This window comes from Equus caballus, chromosome 27 (genome assembly GCF_041296265.1).
Source record: "Equus caballus isolate H_3958 breed thoroughbred chromosome 27, TB-T2T, whole genome shotgun sequence".
Lineage (NCBI taxonomy): Eukaryota > Metazoa > Chordata > Mammalia > Perissodactyla > Equidae > Equus > Equus caballus.
In genome coordinates, this window is record NC_091710.1 from 52,503,733 (window position 1) to 52,516,808 (window position 13,076).

The window sequence follows — 13,076 nt, forward strand, 5'->3', positions numbered from 1 at the left end:
TTCTTCCAGTGACCCAGCATCAGTCTTAAACACCATAACGCACTTTGACATTACTTGCTAAGAGGCACTACGTGAAGAAAATACTTTGATGCTATGGCTTCTTTAGACACTGCAACCAGTTGGCTTTTTTGAAGTTGGGAAAGACATTTGGAGAAATCAATTTCATGCATTATCATGGAAGTGAAATAATCTCTGTAAGAATTCCACCACAGGTAGACTACTAACTGATGTGGGTACCTCAGAACTCAGGAGACAAATGGACTATTCTATCCTGCTAAGTTCTTTCAATGATGTCAAAGAGTAGGAGGAAAGGCAATAGGATGCTCTTAATAAGTTAAAACCTTTGTTTGGAATATCTTTGTTTGTTAACCAGGTTAATATTTGCTAAGAAGCTAGAAATTTTTCACTGGAATCACATTAGGAGAAAGAGTGTTTATATATTGCTAAAAAGGGATAATTTATTCTAGAAGTAGTAGATAAGGAAGATATCTTCAAAAATAGAATATATAAATTTCAGTTGAGTTAATAAATGTAACTTATTCCTGTCATGTTTTAACAGAAATGTTTATTTAAGAATTAAAATGTTCTTTGAATACTTTGCTCACTCATTTAGCATCAATTTATCTATTCTTTCCCATTCTTCATCTGCTACTCATAATTTTTTTATCTTTTGATAAGTATAGTTATAAGTAGTACTATAATAGAAATTAAAGTTGGATTACTATGATAATTTATTCAACATCAATGCTCTTTCATGTATATTTCAAGTAAATGTGACAAAAATGATCTAGATGAAGCAATCACCCTTTTCAAAAGTATGCTGTTTTGCGTATTTTGTTATCAGTTAATGTGCTTGTAAAATTTGTATTTGTTATTTAAATTTATCATATTAGCTGTCAACATATTGCTTAATGAAGCAAGTGTTCTTTTGTTCAGAGAAAATGAATGTCTAACCTTTGATTAGCTGTTATTTAAAAATCTGCTGATAAAAGCAAGTTATTTTTCCACTGGCTAATCTGCATGTTACTAACTTTTAAAAAAATATTAAGCTGTGTGTACATATTTACAAATGCGAACATGTCATCTCAATGCCTTCTCATTCAAGCCATCATCTAAAAGTCAACTGATGGAAGTTTTCAGATTGATAACATAACTGAAATTCAAAATCCCTTAGGAAAACTTAAGGATGTAGAAAATGTGAGGTCCTGAAACTCTCGTTTTTAAGCATTGAAAATTCTGCAGGATGAGACACCTTTTGATTTTGATACATTTACACATAAGTAGGATTGATGTCTTCTCCTTTCATTTGAGCTTGGACTTAGATTTCAGCATTTGTGTTGAACTGAACCTCAGCTTGGGGCATAAACTTTTGTGGGTGATATCTGTTAGCATTTCCACATTCAAAGAATGGTATTTGTAGTTTTGCTCCAGTGATCTGTGATTTTTTTTGTGCTTGGTAAATGCAAAAGTATATTTTAATTGAAACAATTTTATTTATTCTTGATTCAACCAATATTATATTGGAGTGCCAACTGACAGTAATTAGAACAATAACCACGAATAAGTAAATATACCTACCCTTCTAAGTTTATGTGGTATTCTTAGCATGAGTGGTATATGAACTGCTCCATATAATTAAATTAGGCCATAGGGGTCACGAGTGAGGATCCTGGAAGTGAATCTGTCACCAAAGTGAAGGACACCAAGACTACCAGTGTAGAAACTGAAAATTGAAGAAGAAAACAACATAAAAAGCAGGACACAATGAGAGTTCTTGAAGGGATGTGGAGAGGCGTGTCACCCAGTTTTGGAGCTCAGGAGAGCAGACTGAGGATGGAATGGATCTTGGGTCACTGTCCAGCTCTGCAGTGCTTTGCCATTTCCACTACCTCTGGTTCTTAAAGTGGTTCCAAATGGGTCAGGCACACATCGCGAAGATGAAATTGTCTTGTTGTGTGCTAAGTTAGGGTTTGGCAACGAGACAGGGCAGAGAGCACAGCTTTGGGCATTTGGACGTGTGTGTGAGTGCGTCCCACAGGAAGGGTATGGCAAGTATTTCAGGCTAGTGTATGGAGGGGAAGGTATGTTAGAGTTCTCTGAGAAATAGGACCATTAGAGTATGTGTGTGTGTATGCCAATTTCTTATAATATTATATATATATAAAATTTATTACAAGGAGTTGGCCCATGTGATTATAGAGGCTGAGAAGTAGTAGATCTATAGTCAAAAAGCTGGAGATGCAGGAGAACCAATGATGTGAGTTCCACCTTGAAAGCTGGCAGTCTCCAGACCCAGGGAGAGCTGATGTTTTAGTTCTAGATGAAAGCAGCAAGAAAACTGATGTCCCAGTTTGGATATAGTCAGGCAAGAGAAGTGCCCTCTTACTCAGGGATGGTCAGCCTTTTTGTTCCATTATGGCCTTTGACTGATTGGATAAGGCCCACCCACATCAAGGAGAGCAATCTGCTTTACTCAGTATATGGATTCAAACGCTAATCTCATCCAAAAAACCCTCGCAGAAACACCCAGAATAATGTTTGACCAAATATCTAGGCAGCCTGTGGCCCGGTCAAGTTACCCAAAATTAACCATCACAGAGGTTAAGTAAAAACAAAAATGCAGGGCTGGCCCCTTGGCCGAGTGGTTAAGTTCGCACACTCCGCTGCAGGCGGCCCAGTGTTTCGTTGGTTCGAATCCTGGGTGCAGACATGGCACTACTCATCAGACCACGCTGAGGCAGTGTCTCACATGCCACAACTAGAAGGACCCACAACGAAGAATATACAACTATGTACCAGGGGGGCTTTGGGGAGAAAAAGGAAAAAATAAAATCTTTAAAAAAAAAAAAAATGCAATACCGGAGATCCAGTCTGGGAACAGATGTCTTGAAGAACTGCGAGAATAAGGAGATTTTGAGTGTGCCAATGCAGGGAAGAGCAAATAACATCATACCAGCCATCAAGAAACCTTAGTTTTAGTTATAGATCTGTCACTAGCCGAGTGACCTCTAATCAAATAACGAAATCTTTCTTGGCCTGTTCTGTTGTTTATAATGTAAAGGGTGTATGCATTTCATATTGCTGTATAATAAATTACCAAGAACTTAGTGACTTAAAATGACACCAATTTACTGTCTCATATTTTGTATATGTTAGAAGTCTAGGCATGGCATGGCTCGATTCTCTTTTTAGGAAAGCTGAGCTGACATCAAGATGTTGCTGGGGGTGGGCCTGTCATCCAGGGACCACGTTCAAGTTCACTGGTTATCGGCAGATTTCATTTCCATGCACCTGTTGGACTGAGGTTCTGGTTTTCCTTGTAGCTGCTGGCTGGGGACTGCTCTCAGCTCATAGAGGCCCTTCATGTTTCTTGTCACATGATCCCCATAGGTAGTTGAAAACACATTTGTTTCTTCCCAGGCAGGCCAGAGTGTGTGTCTTTCCCTTCTGTAACCAGCAGGAGAAAACTCTTTTCTTTTAGAGGGTCCCCGGGATCAGATCAAGACAACCCAGATGATCTCCCTATCTATAGTCAGCTGATTTTGGACCTTAATTATGTCTGTGAAATTCCTTCCTAGTACCTATGTTAGTGTTTGATGAATAACTGGGGAAAGTGTGTATACAACAGGGCCCAGGAACCTTAGGACTGTGTCTTAAAATTCAGCCTACTCTCAAGGGGTTTTCTTCTAAATTCACTCTGATTCTAAATTTTGTGAGTTTGCTAGTCAAATAACTCAGTGACTTTTCTAAAGAGCAAGATGATCTTTACCCAAGCATCCATTGCCCTGAAGTTTTAGGAATGAGCAATGAAAACAAGGTCTTCAGACAGACACCAGTAGCGGCTGATAATGAAATAGGTAATGTAAAACTGGAACACCTGGATGCACTGGATCTCATGCTAACGTTCAGGGAGAATGGCACAGAATTTGGCCAAAGTATTCAGGTTGCTCCCTCCTAGCAGTCTTCCACCCACATTCTTCTATGTTAATGCCTTTTTCTTAGTGTGAAACTATGTGTTCAAGTAGAGCAGAAGTAGAAGCAATGACTTGTGCCTAAATTGGCACATATATTCTTTAAATACTACTTTTTCATTTGCTGTTATTTCCAAAGTCTTTTATTCTCTTTCTCACTTGTTGCCATTTAATTTATGTAGCTGTTGATATCACACAAAATCTTGGTTTTACAATCCCTGGATTCTGGTCCCAGCTCTCCTAATTACTATGCAGATGAAAATTTTCAGGACAGAAACTTAATTTATTCTTTATTTATAAGTAGGGAAAATGCTACCCACTTCATGGAAGTAATTGTGAAGATACAATGAGATAATACACATAAAAATTACGTTTCACTAAGAATCACTCTGCAGATATAAAGTATTAACAGTTGCAAACGGTCCTCCAGTAAAGCAATGTCATCCAACGATGTTTTATGAATTAGATACATCAATGATTTAAACATAATTTAAATTCATCCCACACTAGAGAAACACTTTCTGGTTCCAAATTCTTCCTAGAACACAACTCTGATTATGTCATTTGTTTGCTTAGAAATCTTCCATGCCCACTCATTAAAGTCTAAACTAATTGTTCTGACATTTCCTTCCTTCTGTTCCCTCATCTAACTTATTTCCATGCTGTTTTCTCTCCCTCCTCCTCCCAACCCCGAGGTTCCAGTCATGTAATCTGACATGATTGAGCAAACACTACCTCACGGTCTGCTCCACTGTCTCTACCTGTAACGACTGTACCTTTGATTTGAGGAACACCTCAGATATCATCTGCTCTGTAAAGAATTCCTGGGTTTCTGATGGTTAAAACTCTTCTTTTCTGGTAGCACTTTGTACTTCGACTGTAGCATTTATTATATTTTGCCTGGGAGTAGGGTTATTGATACATAGGTTTTATGTCAAAGGAATGTAATTTACTCTAAGATAGGAACCACATCTTAATCCTCTGTTTCTTCATCAGCATAGTGCCCTCTTCATGTAACATACCTGAGAAACTTTTAATAAATTGATTTCAATGATTGTGAGAAAGCCCATAGCATGTGGTTAAATCAGTGCTTTTCAAATGAGGTAAAATTTATTTCTAAAACCCATACGGTGAGCCCGTTCATTTTTTAGTGCAATGAAGCATCTGGATACTGAAGCTGGACAATGTGGCAGAGGAATAGTCTATGCTTCTGAGACAGTGAGGCAAACATTTTTGTGTGTGTGTGAGGAAGGTTGGCCCTTAGCTAACATCTGTGCCAACTTTCCTGTATTTTGTATGTGGGATGCTACCACAGCATGACTCTACCAGTGGGGCTAGGTCCATGCCTGAGATCCGAACCTGCCAACCCCAGGCCGCTACAGCAGAGCACGTGAACTTGACCATTATGCTACTGGGCTGGCCCAAGGCAAACATTTTAAAATAAAACTTACAAAGTATGAACCTTTTCACATAGTGCTTTCTTATATCCATGAAATATCAGGAAGATAAAATGTTTAAAAATTAAAATACAGAAGGTGAGACTCTCCTGTTATTTTTTCTGAGATCAGGGAAGAGACTCTTTAGAAATGAAATATTCTGTTTCTAACGATGCATGTGGAGATAGTGTAGTAATAAATTTTGTACCGGAAATGATGACTTTTTTTCTTTTTGCAAACCCAATGTGTGTTTGCAAATACTGAAACCCAGAAAAATAAGTAAACGCGAAACACCCACCAGTTTAATAAAGTGAAAAACAGCAGAGGGAGGAGAGAAAAGTCCTCTTAGAGAGGAGAATCTTATTATATCATCATTATGACTTCGGAAGGATATCACCATGGTGTGATATATTTCCTATTAGTGCTAATGGCTAATTGTTTTATTTCTCTCAGCAGCATATCAACGTGAGGGAAGGAAGAAGATTTCATTTTCCATAATGCTTACTGATGATTCTGACATTTATTTGAATTGACATTCTTTCTTTCTTTCCTTTTCCAAATTTGATATGGGCTTCTTTTCTTCTATTTTTCTGTAGCTATGGACACATTTATGTTGTGATTAACATAACATTTAACACGGTTCATAGAAACAGAGATGGCCTCCAAAACTCTGGAGGGGTTAAGAAGATGGCAAGCAAAGGGACAAGTCTGAGTTTAGCTGCTATGCTGATATTGTCATATGGTCATCCAGCCAAAGTCTTGGTTTGAGGGGAAAATGGCTGCATCAATTTGCTGTACTGAGGGGTTTTCTAATATGAATGGACAAGCAGCAGCCAGCTTTCCAAGTTTTCAGAGAAGTCAGGAGGTGGAGGGAGACAGAAAGAGGGACAGGTGTGAAAAATGCACGTATGTGTGAATGAATGCATGACTGGACGGATAGATGAATATATGAGTGAATGGTTGGAAAAATTATTGGATGAATGACAGCCAGACAAACAAAAGCTTAAAAAGCAAAGTGATTAAAGTGGTTTGAAGGACTTGGGCTTATGGATAGAAAGTGGTTCAAGTTTTAACTGCTTTAAAACTCTGAAATGGACAAAAAGTCAGAATTAGATTAACAGAGCTGTTGTTTACAAATGGTAGATGTGAGAGCATTTATCTCATAGTTAATTCCAATATTTCTTCATATTGCGCCTCAATTTGTTTCAGTCTTAAGTCATTCATCTTTATTCATTTTGTCGTCAATGTAAATTAAGCACCAACTCTGTGCTGTCTGCATGAGAACCATGGCTAATATTATGTGAGCATGTCAGAATCTTGTGACTCACATGTGCTGTTTAATAATTATTGTATAATCAACATAAACTCTTCTCCTTTAGGCATTTACATTTAGGAAGAAGCCAAAATTTATTGATTTGTGAGCTTTATCCCAACTTTCAAATATCAATGCCTTATTACCTGTGCTAATCAATGCTCCTTTACTACCTGTGGAGTTTCCTGAATTACACACTTGGCAGATGATGGATCAGGTCGGAAACTTGCCTTGCTAGTTCATGCTGTTCTCTCTATTAATGCACCTCTTAACCCCTTTAGGGTATCAAGTCTCCCTGCTGTTGGCGTTGTAAGTCATTTCTCTTTTCTACAGGCTCTTCATATTTTTTAGGGACAGCCAAATAAATTTCTACTTCTTACCTCCAAAAAAATCAGAATGTATATCTGAGCCCCTGAAGGAGATGTGTTAATGAATAAGAATGGTCAAGCCTGCCCTTGTAGGTCAAAGTAAATATCAACTCTAAAATATGCAGCTTAGGTACCAAGTAATTCCGACCATGTCTCAGCTGCTTTCAGCTCCCAATTCATCACTTTCAATGAGAGAGTCTAAAACGGGTCAGAGACTCGATCATTTATCAGCACTTTCTCTTATAGATGTATGTGAATGAGATGGGCACATGTTATGCCCATTTTTCTTGTGGCATTTCCCCGGGATATTTTCAGATAAATTTTGTGAGGCAGCTAATCTTGCTTCACTCCAAGTTCTTGAATGGCCTGGTAGACTCTAGGGTAGAGAGTATACTGACTTGTTTATTGGCTTATTCCTTTTTTTTCTTCCCCAAACTCTTTTCTTCCCACAAACAGCAATAGTTGTATAATATAAGGAATTAGACTTTTCACTTTGTGCTTCCCTTTCATATGTTTTAGTTAAATATATTTGCCCTTAATTTTCTCATCTTATCTTGTCATTCAAGACGTACTCATTAAGCAGCTGCAAAATGCCAAACATTGTACTATGTGATGGAGATACAGTGTTGAACAAACTACGCATGGTGGCTCACTTCATGGAAATTTCTGTCCGCATGGGAATTACCTCGTTTTCAATTATAAGGCTAAATGTGTTATTTTGTGAAAAGAAAACTGCAGTTACATTTTTGGGCACAATCACCTTTCCTCTGAATAATGTCCCGTGAAGGTGTGTGGGACATTTCTAACCATGCCTCCTTTCTAATGCACTTATTTGCTGTGTTCTGAAACCCGTTCTAGTTCCAGCTGCAGAGGGATTAGCGGTAGACCATCTGTCCTCCATTAGCCCCACGGCTGGTGTGTGGCAGGGCTTTGGATGTGCATAGCAGGGCTCTGAGACTTTTCCGCAGTGATTCAGGTACGGCCTTAAGAAGAAAGTGAAGCCTATGTGCATTCCAGAATTACCTCCTGTGAAATAATGATATATACACATATTGGTCTCTGCCTTCAGTTACTGCTAACATTTGGTCTTTGACTCTGGTTCCTGGCACAGAACTCGTAAAATCCTTGCAATTTTCTGAGTAATGGGACTGATAGGAGTATCTTACACAGAGCTTCTAAATCCCTTGGAATTTCCTGGGTGGTAGGAGCATCTTTTGTTCTAATGAGCTGATTCCTGGTGGCCTGCTGGATGGGGGGCTGGTCGCAAGAAAGTTCAAGTGTGATTAGAAGCTTTCACTCCATCCTCTGGGGAGGGAGCAGGGGCTAGAGATTGAGTTAACAATTGATCCTGGCTGTGTGATGAGGCTTCCATATAAATCCCTAAGGTTTGAAGTTCCAAGAGCTTCTGGATTGGCCAACACATCCATGTGCTGGGAGGATGGCGCACCCCAGCTCCACCAGGGCAGAAGCTCTGGATCCTTCCAGACCTCTCCCTATGTACCTCCTCATCTGGCTGTTCATTTGTGTCCTTTATCACAATCTTTATTATATAATAAACTGGTAAATGTAAATAGTGTTTCCCTGATTTCTGTGAGCCATCTTAGCAAATAATTGAACCCAAGGAGAGGATCGTGGGAAACTCAATTTATAGCTGATCCATCGGAGGTATAGGTGACATCCTAGAACTTGCAAATGCTATCTGAAGTGGGGCAGTCTTGTGGGACTGAGCCCTTGACTTCTGGGATCTGATTCTATCTCCAGGTAGGGTTAGAATTGAATTAAATTGTAGACTACTCATCTTGTATCTGGAGAATTGGTTGGTGGGGGGACACCCACACATCTAGTCACAGAAGTATTCTGCGTGAGCAGTAGAGAAAACATGAGTGCTTTCTCTTTTCACCTCTGAATAACCCAACTATGAGCTATTTATATATTCCTATTCTGTATAATAAGTTTCTGAGCAGAAAAAATCCTCCACTACAATAAAACAAAACAAAACAAAAATCATGTTTTGGAAACTATTCACCTGGTGCACACCATCACTTTGGGAGTTGAAACTTAAGAAGCAAAGATGTGAAGGGACTTAATGGTGGCCAAGCCAGGGCTGGCATCCATGCCCCCAGCGCTCCATCACCTGCTGATTTCATACAACATGCACAATCTCTCCTTAACCCAGAGACTTCGGAAGTTTTGCTTCTATTCTCTTTGACACCCTGTGAATCAAAATCAGAATCCCCAGGTGACCGCCGAGAATTTTGAATGATCACCCCAAGTGATATTATGTGCACTGAAGTTTGAAAACCATTGGAATTGTGAAAAGAGATCGGGTTTGGAGACAGAAAAGATTTTGTGGACTGACTCCCACCTCCCTAGGAGTACCACCTTCTATCACTTTGCGTTTTCGACAGGCTATGTGATGTTCACCTAAGGCATCAGGCTCTTTGACACCCAGCTCCTCTTTGGAGACACTCTGCCTGTCTCTCTGTCCCACCTACCTGGGAATGCTGGCATGGCTTCCAGGTCAGCTCTAGGTGACCTTGTGCATAGAGTCCTGCCTAACCCACCTGCAGTACCGAACACGGGGCCTCAGTTTGTGCCTCCCCTATACCTGCTTACATGTCCTCCAGAGCACACATGTGTGTGACCTTTGTCCTCCTCTACTTGGATTTTATCCTTTGGTCATTGTAACAAAGTTAATATATATTTATTTTTGTAGATATAAACATTTTGTACATATTAATATATATTTATTTTATAAAAATATATTTTTATATATAAAAATAAATATATCAATATATAAATATGTATTTCTATGTATTGTTTATTTTATATTATTTATATATTATATATAAATTATTTTTTATATAAATACATTTTATAGATTTATAAATGTATATATTTCTACACATCTATGCATTTGTATATATATTTGTTTACAAAACACTTTCACATAATATTTTGTCATTTGGCCATTGTAACATATATTCTATTCTACATATGTTTATATAGACTATATATATTTATATATATTCCTTCTTAGAGTTCATTTCTATACAGTAACAAAAAATAAAAACAGAAGAAAATAGAAAATCACTAATTTGTCAACCAAAAAAGAAAGAAACGTAAAAGCATTCATGGCAGCCATATCTTAAACATGTTTCTTCTTTCTGTGCAAACAACTGATTGCATCCACTCCTTTCTTTCTCATTGGTCTCCTCAACTTCTAGATGAGTTATATACCTGTCTCTGGAAACTTTTGTCCTTTGCAAAGTAAATCAGCCTGGCCTGTCGGTGTCTTTGGTGTTGTCTCTATGTTTGTTGTGCGAATTTTTCACAGCAGGCAGCAAAGACAGCCTGCCTGTGGCAGGCAGAGGAGGAGGGGGCTGGGCTTGTGTTGCCTGGATTATCGTGCACGGACTCATGTAGAGCAGTGTCCCATACACTAAAGCAGGCAGGAAACGTTCACTGTGTTTGTTGCTGTTACTTCTTTCCTACCGTTCTCTGGGACTTGCTAGATCGATGGCTGTAAAACTGAAGTATAGTCTCGTATCCCTCATTCATGTTAAATGTGAAGAATGGGGCATATATAGAGCAAATGTACTCAGAGGTGTACCTTTCCACTGGGACCTCTGTGTGGGTGTGACTTGTTTTGAAGAGGTAGTGCACTCACATGTTTAAAAACCGAAATGATGTAACCAGGTACAGTGTCACTGCCCCATATAATACATGTGAGACACGGTACTATATACATCATTCTTTCCCCTTTTTCAGTTTCCATATAAGTACATAAGACTTCCGTCGTTCCCTTTTAGCTTCATAGTATTTCTTTCTGTCCCTTGTTTGAGTTGATTTAGGCTTCCATTGATGCATTGTATCTGATCTTTGGCTATTGTGCTGATACAATTAAATCACAACCCTAAAAATGCCGTAATATTTATGTTTTCTGAGAGCATTTAACATCATCTTCATTGTGCTGCTGCTTTCTGACAATGGATCAGTCAGTGTCCACCCCAACCCTGACCCCCACCCCCACCTTCGGCCATGCTTTTATTGAGCTCATCCTATAGCTCCAGTGTCTACCCAGGCTAACGGGAATTAGAGGATCTTATTCCCTTAGATACTTCTTGGGTCATCTTCTGGATTCCCTCCTTGACTCTCTTCAACTCATCAGGAATATCGTTTGATCAGTAAGTATTGTATTGACTGTTCTGCATTATGTTGACCATTATCTACCCATAAAAAAGAGACTATAAACTTTGAATCATGTTAGTGATTTCTCTTTCAGTTCATTTATTAAATTTTACTGTGTGTAAAGTATTATGTTGTGTAGAGTGCAGAGAGAAAGAAGCAAATAAAGTGCCATTTCTTGCCACCATCAGCTCATCATGTAGAAAGGAAAACTTTGTTTCTCCATGTTATACATTAGAAATAATTTCTTTTTACAAGACAGGAAACAACAAGTGTTGGAGAGGATGTGGAGAGAAGGGAACCCTCGTACACTGCTGGTGGGAGTGCAAACTGGTGCAGCCACTATGGAAGCAGTATGGAGATTCCTCAAAAAATTAAGAATAGATCTACCATGTGATCCAGCTGTTCTGCTGCTGGGGATTTATCCAAAGAACTTGAAAACAAAAATGCATAAAGATATATGCACCCCACATTAATGTACAACTGAAATTTCACAAGATTGTAACCTATCATTAACTCAATAAAAAAAAAAGATATATGCACCCTTATTCTCATTGCAGCATTATTCACAATAGCCAAGACTTGGAAGGAACCTAGGTGCCCATAAAGGGACAAATGGATAAAGAAGATGTGGTATATATACATAATGGAATACTACTCAGCCATAAGAAATGATGAAATCCAGCCATTTGTGACAACATGGATGGACCTTGAGGGTATTATGCTAAGTGAAATAAGTCAGAGGGAGAACGTCAAATACCATGTGATCTCACTCATAAGTGGAAGATAAAAACAATGACAAACAAGCACAGAGCAACAGAGATTGGATTGGTGGTTACCAAGGGAAGGGGAGAGGGAGGAGGGTGAAAACGGTGATCAGGCCCGTGTGTGTGGTGACGGATTGTAATTAGCCTTTGGCTGGTAAACATGATGTAATCTAATCAGAATTTGAAATATATTATGATGTACATCTGAAAGCTATATAATGTTATAATCTAATGTTATAGCAATAAAAAAAGAAATCATTTCTTTATTAATTAAAAGTTCTCTATTAAGCAATTAGATGCAATTAATGTTTGCATATCTCCAGCAATACTAGACGAAGTGTTTCACTCGAGTTAATTTTCCACATTATTACAACTTACTCATGAAGTGTTAAAACTTTTAAAAGTGTTCAACTATTTTGGATTGAAATTTTCCTAAAATATATTACAAATATTTCTACCTTTTAAAAAGGAACATATTATAATCTGACTTTTCCTTCCCTCACTAAAACTTAGAAAGGTAAGATACTCTCTAAGGCCCTTCTGCATTCAACTTTTCACAATTAAGATGTGAAGATGGTACCATCCATCATTGTGGTGTGATAGAGCATGCTCTCTGGGCCTGTTGAGAAGTCAGTGCTGTTTGCTCCTACAGTATGCTCCCAGATAACTCTGCTCTAAGAAATTACTAACAAAGATGATGCAGACAAAATTTGGGAAACACTAAGATAGAAGAGAATCATAGCATCCTGCCATCCTCATGATTTCTTTGTTCAGATTTCCTTTTTACATATTAGAACCTCCTCTGCAATCACTTTCCTTCTTTCTTATGCACATTTTTGACTTTCCTTTAGTGGAATTTTCTCAATTGTCTTTTTTATTTTGGCCCAAACATGTTCTTATTTGCCCTCACTATTAGTTGATAATTTTGATGGCTAATTTTGTGTAAACTTGACTGGACTCAGGGATGCCCAGATAGCTGGTAAAATGTTATTTCTGGGTGTGTCTATGAGGGTGGTTCTGGAAGAGATCAACGT